Raw genomic sequence first — 15318 nt, 5'->3', positions numbered from 1 at the left:
TAAGCTTAAAAATCATGTTTAAAACTTGAGATATTATTATATGAATTTTTCACATGCACTCTTCTCCCTAACTGCTTGTTTATAGGAACCGTTGATATTGAAACACTAAAGCATAACAGGCGCATTGAAAAGTCCCCGTCATACCATAGTAAAACACATTTTTTGGCAAAACTTCTTCTTCTTCTTAATTGGCGTAGACACCGCTTACGCGATTTTAGCCGAGTTAACAACAGCGCGCCAGTCGTTTCTTCTTTTTGCTACGTGGCGCCAATTGGATATTTGGCAAAACTACTTTTTCTTAATTAAATGTATTTCCTTTCCAAGAGGTTACAATGATTACAGCGCGTCTCCAACTTTTCGATACCCTTTTTTGTGGTACGACTTGTCCTTTGCTTCAAAACAGACCTCAGCTTCGGCGATCACCTCCTCATTACACGAAAATTTCTTTCCAACTAGCATTATTTTGAGATCTCAGAGCAGGAAGTAATCACTGGTGACCAGATCTTGAGAATACGCTGGATACGGAATTGATTCAAAACCAAATTCATAGACTTCTGTGATCGTTTTCACTAAATTGTGACACCGTGCATTGTCTTGGGGAAGCACCACTTTCTGTTTCTTTAAATGCGGTCGTTTTTCAGGAATTCGTACTTCCAACGGTCCAATAACCCTAATAGTCGCTGTTGATGGTCTTTATTTTTTCAAAGTAGCCAGTGCAAATTTTGCATCTCAAAATACGTTATCTTGCCTGACGACTGTTGCGATTTTACACGCTTTGGAGCGGGTTCATCGAGTCCATTCCTCTCGTATTACTGTCTATTGGACTTCGAAGTGAAATGGTGGCTACGTTTCATTCATTGTCATATATTGATGAAAAATTTCGGTCTTGTTACGCTTGATGACCGAAACTATATATTCAGTTAATATCTTTAGAATGTCTGCTACTTTTCAACAGTTGATTTCCCTGTTGCAGACTCCAAGTAATATTAATCAGTCGAAACCCTGGTCTGTCAGCTTCTACAGTATTTTCTCCTCCAAAAACCAAAATTTTATCAATACCTTAAATTTCTTTTTATCCATTTTTCTTTGACCATAACAAAACTTGCCTCACTCAAAGTGATATAATTCATATACTAATGATCAGATATCTGTCAAATTTAGACACACCTCTTTTGAAGATTGATATTAAGGGTCAGCCACGATCATAGAAAATGCATCACTATAGTTTATGAAGTTAGCGCTTCCCAATATTTTTGCAGGCTATTATATATATTTTTTTCTGTCATTAAATGAATAACAGTCAGGCCGGTGACTTTGCAAGTGGCCTATAATCTTCACAAAATTCGGTACATAATATTGTCCAAAATCCAATCCAAATCTCTGTATATGTATATGATTGACAGATTACTATATCATATAGCTACAATATAGTATCTATCAGACCGACTAAAATGAGATACGCGCCTTGAAAAATTATTTGTTAAAAAAATTATTTTTGGGAAATTCAGTTTAGCACATCGATTTCCCCATGAATAATGTCGCGTCTATCCCAGTAAAAAATAATATTATTAATGTCGTTTTATTTATCTCGTATACATTTCCACTATTTCCAATTCCTCTTTCAGTGTTAAGCGGTTGACACTTTCATTGGTAAAGAATAGTGTTGCTGAACATATCTTATCAGTTGAAATGAGTTTCAAAATGTTAAATTTATTAAATTCTTAACTATCGATCTAACAGATCCATACCCTATTGTAATGCTTCATTACATACGCATTGTTTTCATGACATCACCCTGTTCTCAGTTTTTTTCACTTTTTTTGCAATTGAATTTACTTATTTATTGCTTCCTTCTTCGATGCTTATGGAATATTTCAATTTACTCAAACTGCAATACACTTTTCCATCGAAAGACGAAAGACACACGGACTGCTTTAAAAAGGAGTAGACAGCGTTATTGTCGCTGTATTATATTATATAATAAAGGTTGTTAGTAACGGGCTTACATTGTCGTAAGCGCTAGTAGTACATTTAAAATCTGTGTGTTGCATGCCACACCATTATTGGTGCTTAAGTGTCGTTAAACACATTATATAAATAGAAGTCCTAGTAATAGACACACTAATAATATGATCGTAAAATCAAAATAATATTTTTAATACAAGTAAATGAGCTGCGAGGCTTAATAACAAAAAAGTCGGCAGACAGTGTTGTCTTCTTCTAAGGTTAGATGAATAGCACACTCTTACCAATTTGTTTAAAAATAATAATTTAAAGGCTTAGATACTTTATTTACAAAAGCCCCTAAAAGTGGGCAGTGTTTTTTTATTTTATTTACTCAAAAGATTATAATAAATATTATTAGATTATATTAAATAGGAGAGCATATAAAGCATACACAGAGAAACAAATGATTTCCAGAAAGCTGTACCATATTGTTTATTAAAGAATGAGGTTATATTAGTTAAGCCTCTATTTTAAAAAATTAAAAAAAAAAATAAGACAAGCACACAAAATCGTTTGTGATATCAGACTTCAATAATTACAATATATCTAAATTACTTTTTCTTCTAATATGCTGAAATTTCCAAAATCGGTTGCAAGATTTTTGACATTTGTTTTGACTGACGCAGGCATTACTTCGGCGGCAGTGGTCCGAATGCTTTTATTTTTTCAGCAAATCTTGAAACCTTATTTTACTTATACCAGCTGTCAAGCGTGTTACATAATGTCATACTTAATGAAATGCTAAAGCAATTAAGGTTAATTTGCCTATCGATCTCCGCCCTACTCCGTGACGGGTCATATTAAAGACAAAGTTGGACTGTTGCGCTAGCAATTATTCCGTAAACTATAATATATCCTTAGCCACTACGGTAACATCTAACACCAACAAAGACATAAAGTATGCCGGCTACTTCTAAATAAACGTGTGTAGATTATACATCAATAATATTGTAATCCAAATATATAATACACTTCAAAGACTCAGTAGAAAAAATGTTACTTCTGAGGTTGATTTTTTTAAACCAAATAATAAAATTTTTTTTATCATATATTAACACAACGCAGGATATATTCGGGTTACAGAAGTTACAATTGAAATTTTTCAATATTTCATAACAAAGTTCATCATAATAGAAGCATACCTTAGAACTTCGTATGCAAGCGTTCAAAAATTAGCAGACATTTTAAACAAATTATATGAATCTACTTATTTTGGGAGAATCAGAAGACATTGCTAATCTTAGCTGCCTCCAAAAATGTTCGATAAGCTCAAAGCGCTTGTTTACGAATGAGTATTTTTAAGAAAACGAGCTGGTGGTCTAGGCTATTCAAATGGGACTTTTGTCAATGTTAGCAAAATAATCAATCTTCAACCTACCCAAACCTGGCCTGACATTATTTTCAGCCGCTTAATCAAATCAATTACTTAGATGTATAGAAAATTACGGAATGTGTTTCAATAGTTCATAATTTCTCACATAAATGCGTAGAATGTGTTTCACATGTTCATTATTTCGTAGAGGGTTTCGACTATAGAAAAAAACACAACGATATGTGTGTCTGTATGCGCAAAACTCTTCGGAAACTACTGCAATTGCATTCATAAATTATTGAAAATAGCAATTTTCCGCATATTTTCCAAGCACAGGTGCATGCAAACGCAAATAAAGGTGTCTCGTGTGCTCCTATCTCTATGCAGTATGCCTTCATCCTGTTGCGGTCAGACTATAGCGGAAATTTGCATTTGACTTTATGTTAGGCTTTCGCCACAAATCTGTTTAAATTTCCTATTGAATGTATGAGATTATGGCATGCATAGCAGGGCAGACTATTGCATAGCTTAAGGGGTAAAAGGAAAAGTATTGGAAAAGTAGATTTTTAAAAATTTTAAAGAGCAAATTTTCATAAAAAATTTATGAAGAGGTTTTTTTTCATATCCAATAGGTTTTTTAAAGTGTTACATACGTCGAAAGACTTCTAATTTCTATATGCTTTTTGTTAATTAGTGGAAGTTAGTTACCACTAATTTACTTATTGCTGCTTTTTCTTGATAAGAAACATGAAAGCGTATGCTTAAGGCTTTAAAAATAGCAAATTTTTTTCATATATAAAAAAACACATGCCCATAAACTAGACTTGTTTAAGTGCCACTGCTTCGATAATTTCTTAGACCAAGTCAATGTCCTGTAACACCACTTAACGACTATACACGAGCTCGTATTGCAGACGATATGCATTTATAAACAAGTCACTGCAGGCAAAACACGCAAGTCCGCTCAAGTTGCCTTTCAAAGGATTCTGAATATTTAATGCCCTAACCAGTTTAATACAGTAACAAGCGCTTTGTAATTAGTGCAGTCATTTTAATTTTTCGCAAAACATTCGCGTGTAACGCTTTTGCTTGCCCCGAGCGTTGGCAACATTTAACACGGTGTAAATACGAGGTCACGCAAATGTCGCTTGTAATTTCAGAGTTTGACGAGAATTTACATTCATTAGCTGGTGCAACATTTTCAGCATAAAATAGCAAATCAAACAGAACATATTGGAGTGCCACTTTACGGGTGCCAAAAAAGAAGGGACTCAAAGCTTAAGTTTGAGACAATTTTACTGTCCGCTAAGTTTTTTCTTCAATTCACGATAGTAATTTTTTGAATATTTCTGAGCAGTTCTGGAGTTCGAACTCTATCAGTTCAAAGAGTCGTACATCTTATTATAACTTATCGCGTTAATAAGCTCCAGGTTCATTAAGTTTCTTCAATATTTACTGTTGTGACCAGGAATTTACCATTCCTTTGATCGATATCTTGTCTTTGATGAGTGAGTTGATGTCTTATAAGAGAGCACGTGAACCTTTTCGATTTTTAAAGGATGTTGTCCCAGCTAATATTATAAAAATCGGAACTTAATATGGGATTGAAGTTAAGCTAAGAAATCTAGCTGAATGAGAGAAAATTGTATAGCTCAATGCACATATGTGAATCATATTATCAATTCATCATAGGTTGGGAACCAGACAAAGTGTCAATGAAGCCCTTAGATATCATCTTCAACTTATCAGGGGTTGGGAACCATACTAAACTGCAATGACAGCCTTAGACTCTAAATTTTGATAATTTTTGAAATATTTGGTATATTACTAATGCTGCATACTTCATAGTTTATTGATTATTATTCAAATCAAGATTTTTGCCTTAAATTAAAATGGATCCGGTGGGAGCTTATCGTTGAGGCCAAGATTTTTTCCCTCAGTCGATACTAAATTAAATTAGATCTGGTGGGAGTTAGCGATTTTTGGTCTTACATCAGCTACATACTGGACTGGCTGTCCTAGCTAGTAAGTCAAAATCAGAACCTATAATGAGGAGGAAGTTACGCTAAAAAAGTAAAATCGTTGATCGTCAAGAGATCTTGTCGAATTAAATCAAATTTTAAGTCTCAATAATGGAATGTGGAACGAATGGAACGTCAACTACAATTTATCAAAGGTTCGGTACCAGGCTAAATTATTACCCACCAATGAAGATTTTAAATTATTTTATTATTATTTTCAGACATTTTCAAACAGTTCGAATATTCCCACTAGAGTAGACTTAGACTAGTAGAGTAGTTCATTGATAGACAAGCTTTATAATAATATTATGACCTTTGCCAACTTATCAAGCTTACAAAGCATCATATTGGAGTTTATGATAACCAACAATTTCTTCTCATATATTTTAGCAATCAGGAATGATTTTAACAGCTCAAACTTAACTTGTAGTATAAAAAATCTTCGATACTTTGGCTTTAACAACTTCGAGCGTCGATTTTTAGGAGCTTTTACCACCATTATCGTATTATCTTATTTATGGTTATATAATAGTACAATTTGAAATTTGAGACACTAAACTAGATTATATACAAATTTATGCTGACATAACCTCAACAACAGTTACGCTTCACTATATCCACTAACATAAGTACACTAAATCCATCTAAATAATCCAAATTTAATTGCTCAAACTTCGAAAAAGCCAATTTACCTAAATTATATTTCGAATACGCCAAAGACACCGCTATTTGACGGCGACATAAAATTGTTTCTCAATCAAAACGGACTTAACGGTTTTACGCGCACATTAAGTTGCCGTAAATTTTGCTGTTTTTACCACTTCTCTTTACTATCTACCGAAACTGCAATTAAAAGCCGTTGGAAAACATGATTATCAAGCACCAAGTCAACACCTTGTAATAAAATTGTAATAATAGTGTTTTGTTTGGCTAATAAAAAGCCAGTTAAAACCAATACTAAGGCGCTGGCAGAGACTCGAGAGCTGACAAAAGCAGCCAAGGATAATGGTGAGCCATATATTTTTGGGTTGGAGACCAGGCTACGAATAATGAAAGCGAATACAATTATTAAAATTACAAGACACGCAACTTGGTGACATGTCTGGGGTAATGCTAGAAGGAGGCCTAAGTTAGCAACAACTCGAAGCTTAATGTCCTCTGACTACAGTGAGATAATTTATTGTGGAGTGTATAAAGTGGAGGTTACTATTGTGGTATTACTGAAATGAAATAAGTTAAGATAGAATAAATTATTATAAATAGGGACTGATAGAAATTTATATAATATTTTTGTTAAAAAAATTATTAAAAAAACCAAGCAAATTAGCTTTTACAAAAACTTAAACAAACTAAATCTAAAGCAATCTCGCACTAACCCCCGAAAAACGCGCCGCTTCTAACGTCGTGTCGGCGGAAAAAAGGTCAAGCCGTCAGCCACTGAAAGCCAAGAATTAAGTGGCAACGTGACAATTTTATCTTTTTTGCACACACACTTTAATCTTGTCTGCTTTTATCTGCGTCTACTGTGTAACTTGTGTCTTTTTGGGTTTTGTTGGTTGGAAAATGTGCAAAGACACAAGTTGCAAATAATAAAAATAGCAACTAACTGGCTTTTAGTCCCTTTTAAATATGCTAACAATGAACTTTTGCAAAATTTATGGCCACAAAATGCTGATAGCAGGAAAACTCGCTAAGAAACATAGAGCAGAGTGGCACGGAAGGCATGGACGAAGGAGCGCAGCAGCGACGCAGCAGACAATAGCAAACAAAGTGTGGCACAAATTTCGTTAGTGAAATACATAAATTACAATGCAAATCAATTCATTTTGTAGCAATTTAATTAAAATCGTGATTTGCCGGCAAACAAGACAGCTAAATGGAGCTGTGACATTACTTAAATATTTATGTATGCGTATGTATGTATATGGGTGTCTTTTGGAAGGGATTCGCTAAGTGATGAATGTTTTTTGAGTAAGAAAAATTAAAGGCAAACTCAAATTGATTATCTGCAAACAAATTTGTTATAGAGTGAATTTAGAGTGAATTAAGGAACTCATATACATATTTAGAGGGACGAATGAGGGAGCTACGCATTTGGAAAACAAAATCGAAAAGGAAAGAGCAAGGAAATCAACTTTATATCCTTAAAGGGGCTATGGTATGTGGCGTCCTTTTTTTAAGTTTTTTCAGAATTTTTTTAGTGAAATGATAAATACAAATTTTGACTGTATATTAATTAAGCTTTTAGCTATAATCTAAGGAACAAGACATTTTTTCAAGTAGTTGAAAGCGAGATATAAATTTTTTTATCTGATAACAACAAAAAATAGAAAACTGTTTGTAGGAGGACCTTCCCGTTACAATTAAAAACTCATGTTTAGAGAGGCTTTCTTAGAGGTGTCTAGGAACCTATTTTTACGAGTACCAAACGAAAAAAAAAAAAATTTTTTTTTAATCACCCTAGTGCCCATATTCAATTCATGCCGCATTTGACTGTTCCTTGAGCACGTTAAGGTTTGATGTCACCAAGAGTCAGCTATATGTAAGCTACCTTTGTGGATTAAATATCTGCAAGTAGCCTGGAGCACATATATTCTCTCTGTATCGGAGTCTACTTAATTCTAAGATTGTGCCAACTCTGGCTAGTTCATTTTGCTCAGAGTTACAAGGAATATTACTATGTTTTGGAGCCCATTGCAGGCTTATCGTTAAATAGGATATTATATTCACTAAGAAATCAAGGCAATCTTTGAACTATAGTTGATAAAACCCTATCAGACTTTAGTGATTGCAAGGTAACTTGATTATCTGTATATAGTAGATTTTTCTTGTTGTGAGCACAATCTTTGTCAGAAAAGGAAAGTTTTCAATAATAGCTGTGAGATCCGTTTAGAACACATTGCATTGATCTGATAGTTATATTATCTAATTTTGCAGAAAAGACAACGCATGTCACTCCATTATCAAATTTGGGCTCATATGCATAGATCCAAACTGTCCAAAATGTCCTTATTGGTTCAATCTGGCCTTAAAAGTAGAAAATATGGAAAAGAACTATATTCATATATTTCAAGAATATACAACTCATCGACGACCGCCATTTTCATTTAAGAAACCTACAAAAATACTTAAAATTTAGTAGACTAGGAAACACAGAAACCTTAACAAAAAAATTACACAAAAAAGGACTTTCTTCACTTACGATTCGAAATCATTGAGGAGAGGAGTGCATCTATGTTTTTAAACAAAAAAAAAGGTTTCCGAAAAGGCGATGACATCGTTTTCTTATTATTTCTTATATTTGAAATAAATTTATATTAAATATCTGTATGATTTATTAAACAAAAACCACTCTTAAAATAATTATCAGTATCAGCTATAGCAAATAATTTTTAGTGTTCACTTAGGCGTCCAAATATATTACTAAAATATTAATATTACTATAACAAAAGTAAAAGTCTACATCACTAAAAAATATGAAGAAGCGAGATGAAATATGTTTAATAATCTGATTTCAAACTCTTCTCATATTATTTCACAACTCAAGTTTTTAATTCAAGGTAATTGAAAACTATTCCATTCAGGTGTTTGCATTGCATTTGTAGGGAAGTCCAAGTAAATATGTATGCTTATGAAACGCTGCATTAAGTGCGCTCAGCCAGAGCTTAATCATCAACCCAGTGATGAGTGCAACAAGCATAATTCACTGTTCGTGCACGTATGTGTGCAGTGGTCAGTTGAATATGAGTAAAAAAGAAAAATATAATTCTCTCGCACAAGTTGACTTAGTCTACTTTGCAGCTGATGCGTGTGCTAGTTATTCATATTTTCAGGTTTTTACTTTTTTTCATAATTTTGCGCTCCTATTGCCCAGCGGCTACTTCACTTTTATGATTCGAGAGTTAGCAGAACAGCTAAAATTTATAGCCGTAACTACGTTGGTTGTGTTGGTGCCAGAGATTTTTATAAAAAAAATATTATTGGTGTTGCAAGTATGAAAAGTATCATGTAGAATGAAATTGAAGGGTTGGATGACTGCGTTTACTTTTTTTAACTCAAAATTCTCTCAATTTCTGTATCTTTCTTGATGTCTCTATGCGATGCAAATTGTATAAAGTGTATGGGATGGTAGGTAGTGACTAAATGAATTTTGATAATTAAATTTAATTTAATTTCAATTTTTCCCGCAGGCTATTTACTCATATATACTGCTTATAGCAGGCATATGGGTTATGCTAATTGTTCCGAAAACATCAGGAGTAGAGTAAATATACTTTCATATTCGAATACATAATCTCGAATGGAAAGTTGATTTATTTGCTTTTATTGCATACCAAACTCTAATACTTAAGGTTAAAAATACAAATATTAACTAATTAATATTAATGGTGTTTGCATTTCAGAAAAATATTTATATGCTTATACATATATTCAAATCTTTATGTTGTTGTTCGAAGCATAGGACATCGTGAGTTCTTATGCATAAAATTCACAATTAATAGTGAATAATATTAATTTTTGTGGCTTAGATACATTTCTGTGTGTCAAAAGCACCACGACAGGACATGATATCTCTGATTATAAACAATTCTGCTGAAACTTTGAGCAGCAATACTGTTATTTGTATATACTGGAGACGTTTTCTTACTAACAAAAATTTGTTGACAAGTCTATGTAACAGTTATTATTACTAGAAATGTCTTATTGCCGGAAACTAGTACTAAAATATAGAAGAAAATATCAAAAACTTTGTTCCTCCTCTCATTCCGAAAATTTTCAATAAGAAAAGTAGAAAACTTTTAAATGAGCACACAATTTCTGACCTACATCAAACTTAATCTACCTCTTCCATCTTCCACAATACTCTTCTTTTACACATACACACATAAAATATAATAAACAAAATTCAAAGCACATTTTCGTACAAACCGCCTAAAAGCAGATTACAAAATTGTGCAAATGATAAACCGACATCAGCACGTACTTGTCCAACTGTCATTAGATTGTATTAAAATAAAGAATTTAGAAACAAATGCAGGAGTATACATTAACATTTAGTTGTATCAAGGTGATTTAATACAGTGCGCCTAAATGTATACCTTCATTTCCTAAATGAAGCGACTTTATTTTTACGTATTCAAAATATTTTTATTTTAGTCGATATATACATATATAGCGATCTTAACCAAGTGCTATATTTCAAAAATGGAGATTTGTAAAATCAATTTAGACAAAAAAGAACGCTATCACCGGCTGCACTGAAGCTATAATACCCTTCACATTCTTTATATAACCAAATGTTAAAACCTATGTGCATACTTTGTTTGATATAAAAAACCTTCAAGTCGAATTGAGCTTACTTAAAAAGGAAAAAAAAAATCTTATAGATATCTTTATCTTGGCTTTGATCGGTTAGTTTGAATACCAGCTACATTTTCTGAATAATTTACTTGCAAATTTTGCGTTTCTTATTACAATGTCCAGTCCGAATTCCGTGAACATACAATTTTATATAAAAATATTTTCCTCACAAGGACTTGAGAATGATCAATCAGCTTATATGGCAGCAATATACTATAAGGGTCCGATCTGAACAATATACATTAGGTTTACAGCGTTGCTTTGGGCAATAATCCATGCCAAGTTTCGTAGAGACACATATCTCGTCAAATGAAAAGCTTTCGATATAAGTACTTGAGCTTTATCGATCAGTTTGTATGGCAGCTATAGCTTATAGTGATCTGATCCAAACAATTTCTTCGGAGATTACAGCGTTGCTTTGGAAAATAGTTTATGTCAAATTTCGTGAAGATACCTTGATAAATAAAATATTTTTCGTACAAGGACTTAATTCAGAACGTTCAGTTTCTCTGACAATTGTAAGCTATAGTGGTCCAATATCGATAGATTCGCTAAATAAGGAGTCATTAATGGAGGAAAGCATATGTGCAATTTCAAAGGAATACCTCAAAAGCTGGGTGACTAATTTACGTATTTTATACTGTCTTCGTCGTTTCCTTCTGAGCGTTTCAAATTTCGTTGCAAATTCAATAAACCTCGCATAGGGTATAAAAATATATTGAACTAAATTTTTTTCTCACTTGAAACAATAATTTCAAGTTAATGTTTTCATAAACCCTGTGCGCCAATCTTACTTTCCCTTGTTTATTTAGTGAACAAACTTTTCTCAACTTAAAATCTCCATTTATCTTAACACTGACCTCAGCCGCCCACCATGTTTGACCAGGCACACACACACTTAGAAATATTGACATTTCGGGACTGCTTTGTTCTACCACTTCCAACCCACGGAGCTGCGCGTGCACTGGGAGCGATTATTTTTTCATGAAGCTGTCTGTCGACCTCAAAAACACATAAACGAGCAGAAAATTGGAAACTTTTAATATTTGCCATGTTTGAGTTGAGTTGAGTTGAGCTCTGTTTGGGTTTGCATTTCGGTATTTTGTTTGTTCTAATATTTTTGCTACGTCCTTGCGGTAATGCGCTGTGAACTCGTAGAGTCTCTAAATAACCCAACGTGTTGTCATGTTAACAAAACCATGCAATATTTATATATTCTTTGGCTGCTCGCTTGTGTGTGCGTCATTATTATTTGTAAACAAAAGTGCAAAATTTGCAAATAGTTAAACATGAAAACAGCAAGTTGTTCGGTTGAGTAGTACAAAATTTCATTTTTAAAAGTATTTGCCTACCATTAGCTAGAGCAGACTTGAGTGTTTAGCATACTTTACGGCACTCAGATGTCATCTCAATGGTTTAAGCATACTACCAACTGATCAACTGAGAGAGAGAGAAAGGAAAAGTTGTCGGCAAAAATTTATTTGAGTTTACTACAGTTACTTGAATTTGAATGGGTTGCGTTTTGGTAAAATGGCATTTATATAATTATAGATGGAGTGCTTCTAAAACTGAATAAGAAATAGTTCACCGTGTGATTTCGGTGTAAAATGGCAATTGCAATGAAGAGAGAACATCTGTCTTCATAAAAAGAAACATATTCGCTGTCATATTATTGGCACAGAGCAAAGAAAATTATAACTGGGCGAAAGAGTCATATGGATATTGTGAATCACGGTTGGACAATTTGTTGTGAGATAGTAGTTCTGGGAGTATTAAGCATCAATGTGAACGGAAGAAGGATTTTGGGAGGGTTATCTTATAGAAGTAAAAATAGATATAGATATAGATATAAATATAGATATAGATATAGATATAGATATAGATATAGACATATATAGATATAGATATAGATATAGATATAGATATAGATATAGATATAAATAGGATATATATATATAATCTATACTGAAATTCTATAAGTATTGGAATTAAAAAGAAATGGATATAACAATAGAAATGGAGGAAGAGAAAGATAGGAAGATTGATACAGAAACATTAAAAGAGCAAAGGATACGGAAAGAAGAGACTGAATTTAATTTTTCCTTACTAAATTAAGTTATTATACTTAAAAATCTTCAGGCAGCTATACTGGGTTTGAATGTTATAGATTATTATACCTTTAAATTCTTATACTATTCACCGCCGATGATCTATTTTTCGTCCTTTGTGTCTACATTTAAATTCTTATCCCTCCACACATCACTTTTGCATTCATCTCATGAGAATATCTTGCCGTTTAAAGCAATTTTATTCTTTCTAAAAGAACTGCAAAACTTTGTGCCACCAAATCAGAAGTTTCTGATGAGTGTGGCATGCAGAATGTGGCATGTGGCGGAAGCAAAATAACGCTGCTACATTTCTGCGCCCGCATGCATGCGTGTATGCTATGTGTTTATTATGCGTTTGTGGCATGTGGCAAAGATAATGGTTTAAATTAGTTGTGCATGCAACAAAAGCCAATAAAACGACGACAACGACAACAACAAGAACAGCGCACAACATATGAACCGAGCAAGTAGCGAGCACAACAACTCGCTCTATTGGGGGCGATAAGTTGCAAGGCAGAAAAAAGTAAAAAATGAATAGAAACAAATTGTTGCGAAACTTCATACAACTTCGAAATAATTTTACAGTTGCACGCCTGCAAATATGCAATGCAAAAATTTGTATGCAAAGCGCATGGTGTTCATATGTGTGAGCGTGTGTATGCGTTATGCAGTAAAAGTGCATGTATGTGTTGAGCTGGCGTATGGTCCGTATGCATATGACGCCTAAAAGTAGATTACGGAATTCTGAAAATAATAACTGCAATTGCACACATACTTGCTTAACTGTCATTACGCGTGCTTTTAAGGCAAGAAACAGATTATAGTACGGTTGGAGTGGGGTTATTGTTAATCGAGTATATGCGCCTAAATGCTTGCTACGATTTTGGAAACCCGATAAACATTTTTCGATATGTTATAATTTTGTTATTGGAATAATAAAACTGTATAATAATGTATTTATTTGTAATTTATTAAGGTTCTCCCCTTAAATTTATACTACAAAATTGTGAAGGTGGTTAAGAACTCAATAAATATTTTTTATATAACAATAAAATGTTCGCATTTGTCTAAACAAATTTTGTTTAAATTGTGCTTACAATGCATTTATTAATTTTGTGCGCCTAAATGCAGACTACAAAACTACTAGAAGGAGTTCAAAAGTGGTACTAGATTTTGTAAATTTAATAGTATTTATTATTATTTCACACAGGCCACACCCATGCCTTATTATATTTGCTGTTTAGGGCTTTGCTGCTGAATGTATGCCATAAAAACGGAAAGTTAGTTGAAAACTGAATAGATATTTTATTGGATAATACAAGCTACTTATAGCACTGAAAAATTAGTTTGAAATATATTTCCAAAGAGTTTGCTAAGACTGTGCGCCTAAATGCATGCAATAAAAATCGGGAAGCTAGTTGGAACTGGTAGAAAATTTCATAAATATGAGAGTATTCATTGCACATACCTTATAAACCATACTCAGGTTATATTATATCCATTTTATTCTCCTACTCTTACGTATTTCCCCTCCACTCCCCAATAAACTGCAGTGAAACTACATACATATGTAGTAGCCTGTTTAACAAACATTTCATTTGCATTTTCTTTTTCTTAATTTATTTTTGTGTTTTTCACTTCTCTTTGTCGACAAAACGAAAATTAATTAATTTGATTTCCTGCTTGCTGCTATGGCTGCCGCATCACAAATTCATATTTCATTGCGCAAATTGCGACAACTCGTGCTTTCTGCCATTCCTCACTTTTAGTGCAAGCTTATTGTTTAGAAAATTTATTTACTACATATTTGCAAATCAAATGGCATACGCCACACAATTATGTGGCTCTTTCTTTCTGTCTAATAGCCTTTTTGATGGTTGTGCACGTTTTTGTATGAAAATAACTGAATGACTGCAACAAAGGCTTCGTGGGATACACTACTCGCACAACCAAATAAAAGTCACTTAGAAATTTATTACGGTAAGGGTAAACAAATAAAAACAAACTATATTTTTAGGTGAAAAGTTGTGAAATTTGATTACGGTGGAAATGAAATATATCATTCGCTCTATATTAAATTCCACATAAGTTATAGCGGCTGAATAACAAAATTTAATGAGAAATAGAAAATAAATTTTTTACAGTTTTTATATTTGGTTTCGCAACTCTTTAATAAAGCCACTTCCGAGAATTAAAATATGAAACCATTTTTATTTTGCTGCTGATCTAAGATTGTCATGGCAATAAGCATGCTTTCAGGCGTATGTTCGGAGTTTAGAGCAGTGCATATTATGCTAGGAACTCAAAGATAGAGCAAAGTTCACATAATTTTATTTATTTCTGTACAACTTTATATACTTTAGCATATGTGTGAGAAAGTTAGAGACAGGGCAGTACACTTACTTTTCTTCGGCATCGAAAAATATGCTACTGTTCCCTTAATAGTTTCATAAAGGCAGACAATTTATTCACTAACTTGTTGACTTATACTGTATAGATGTATACAGAT

General features: G+C 33.0%; 1 protein-coding gene across 3 annotated transcripts in view; it reads right to left on the bottom strand.

Annotated features, from left to right (window-relative positions):
- Positions 1-15318, bottom strand: part of LOC126751974 (uncharacterized) — a 297586-nt gene that overhangs the window by 108328 nt on the left and 173940 nt on the right. The window lies entirely within an intron of this gene.

Source organism: Bactrocera neohumeralis, chromosome 3 (assembly GCF_024586455.1).
Source record: "Bactrocera neohumeralis isolate Rockhampton chromosome 3, APGP_CSIRO_Bneo_wtdbg2-racon-allhic-juicebox.fasta_v2, whole genome shotgun sequence".
In the NCBI taxonomy this organism is placed as follows: domain Eukaryota; kingdom Metazoa; phylum Arthropoda; class Insecta; order Diptera; family Tephritidae; genus Bactrocera; species Bactrocera neohumeralis.
This window is presented reverse-complemented; position numbering and strand designations above follow the sequence as displayed.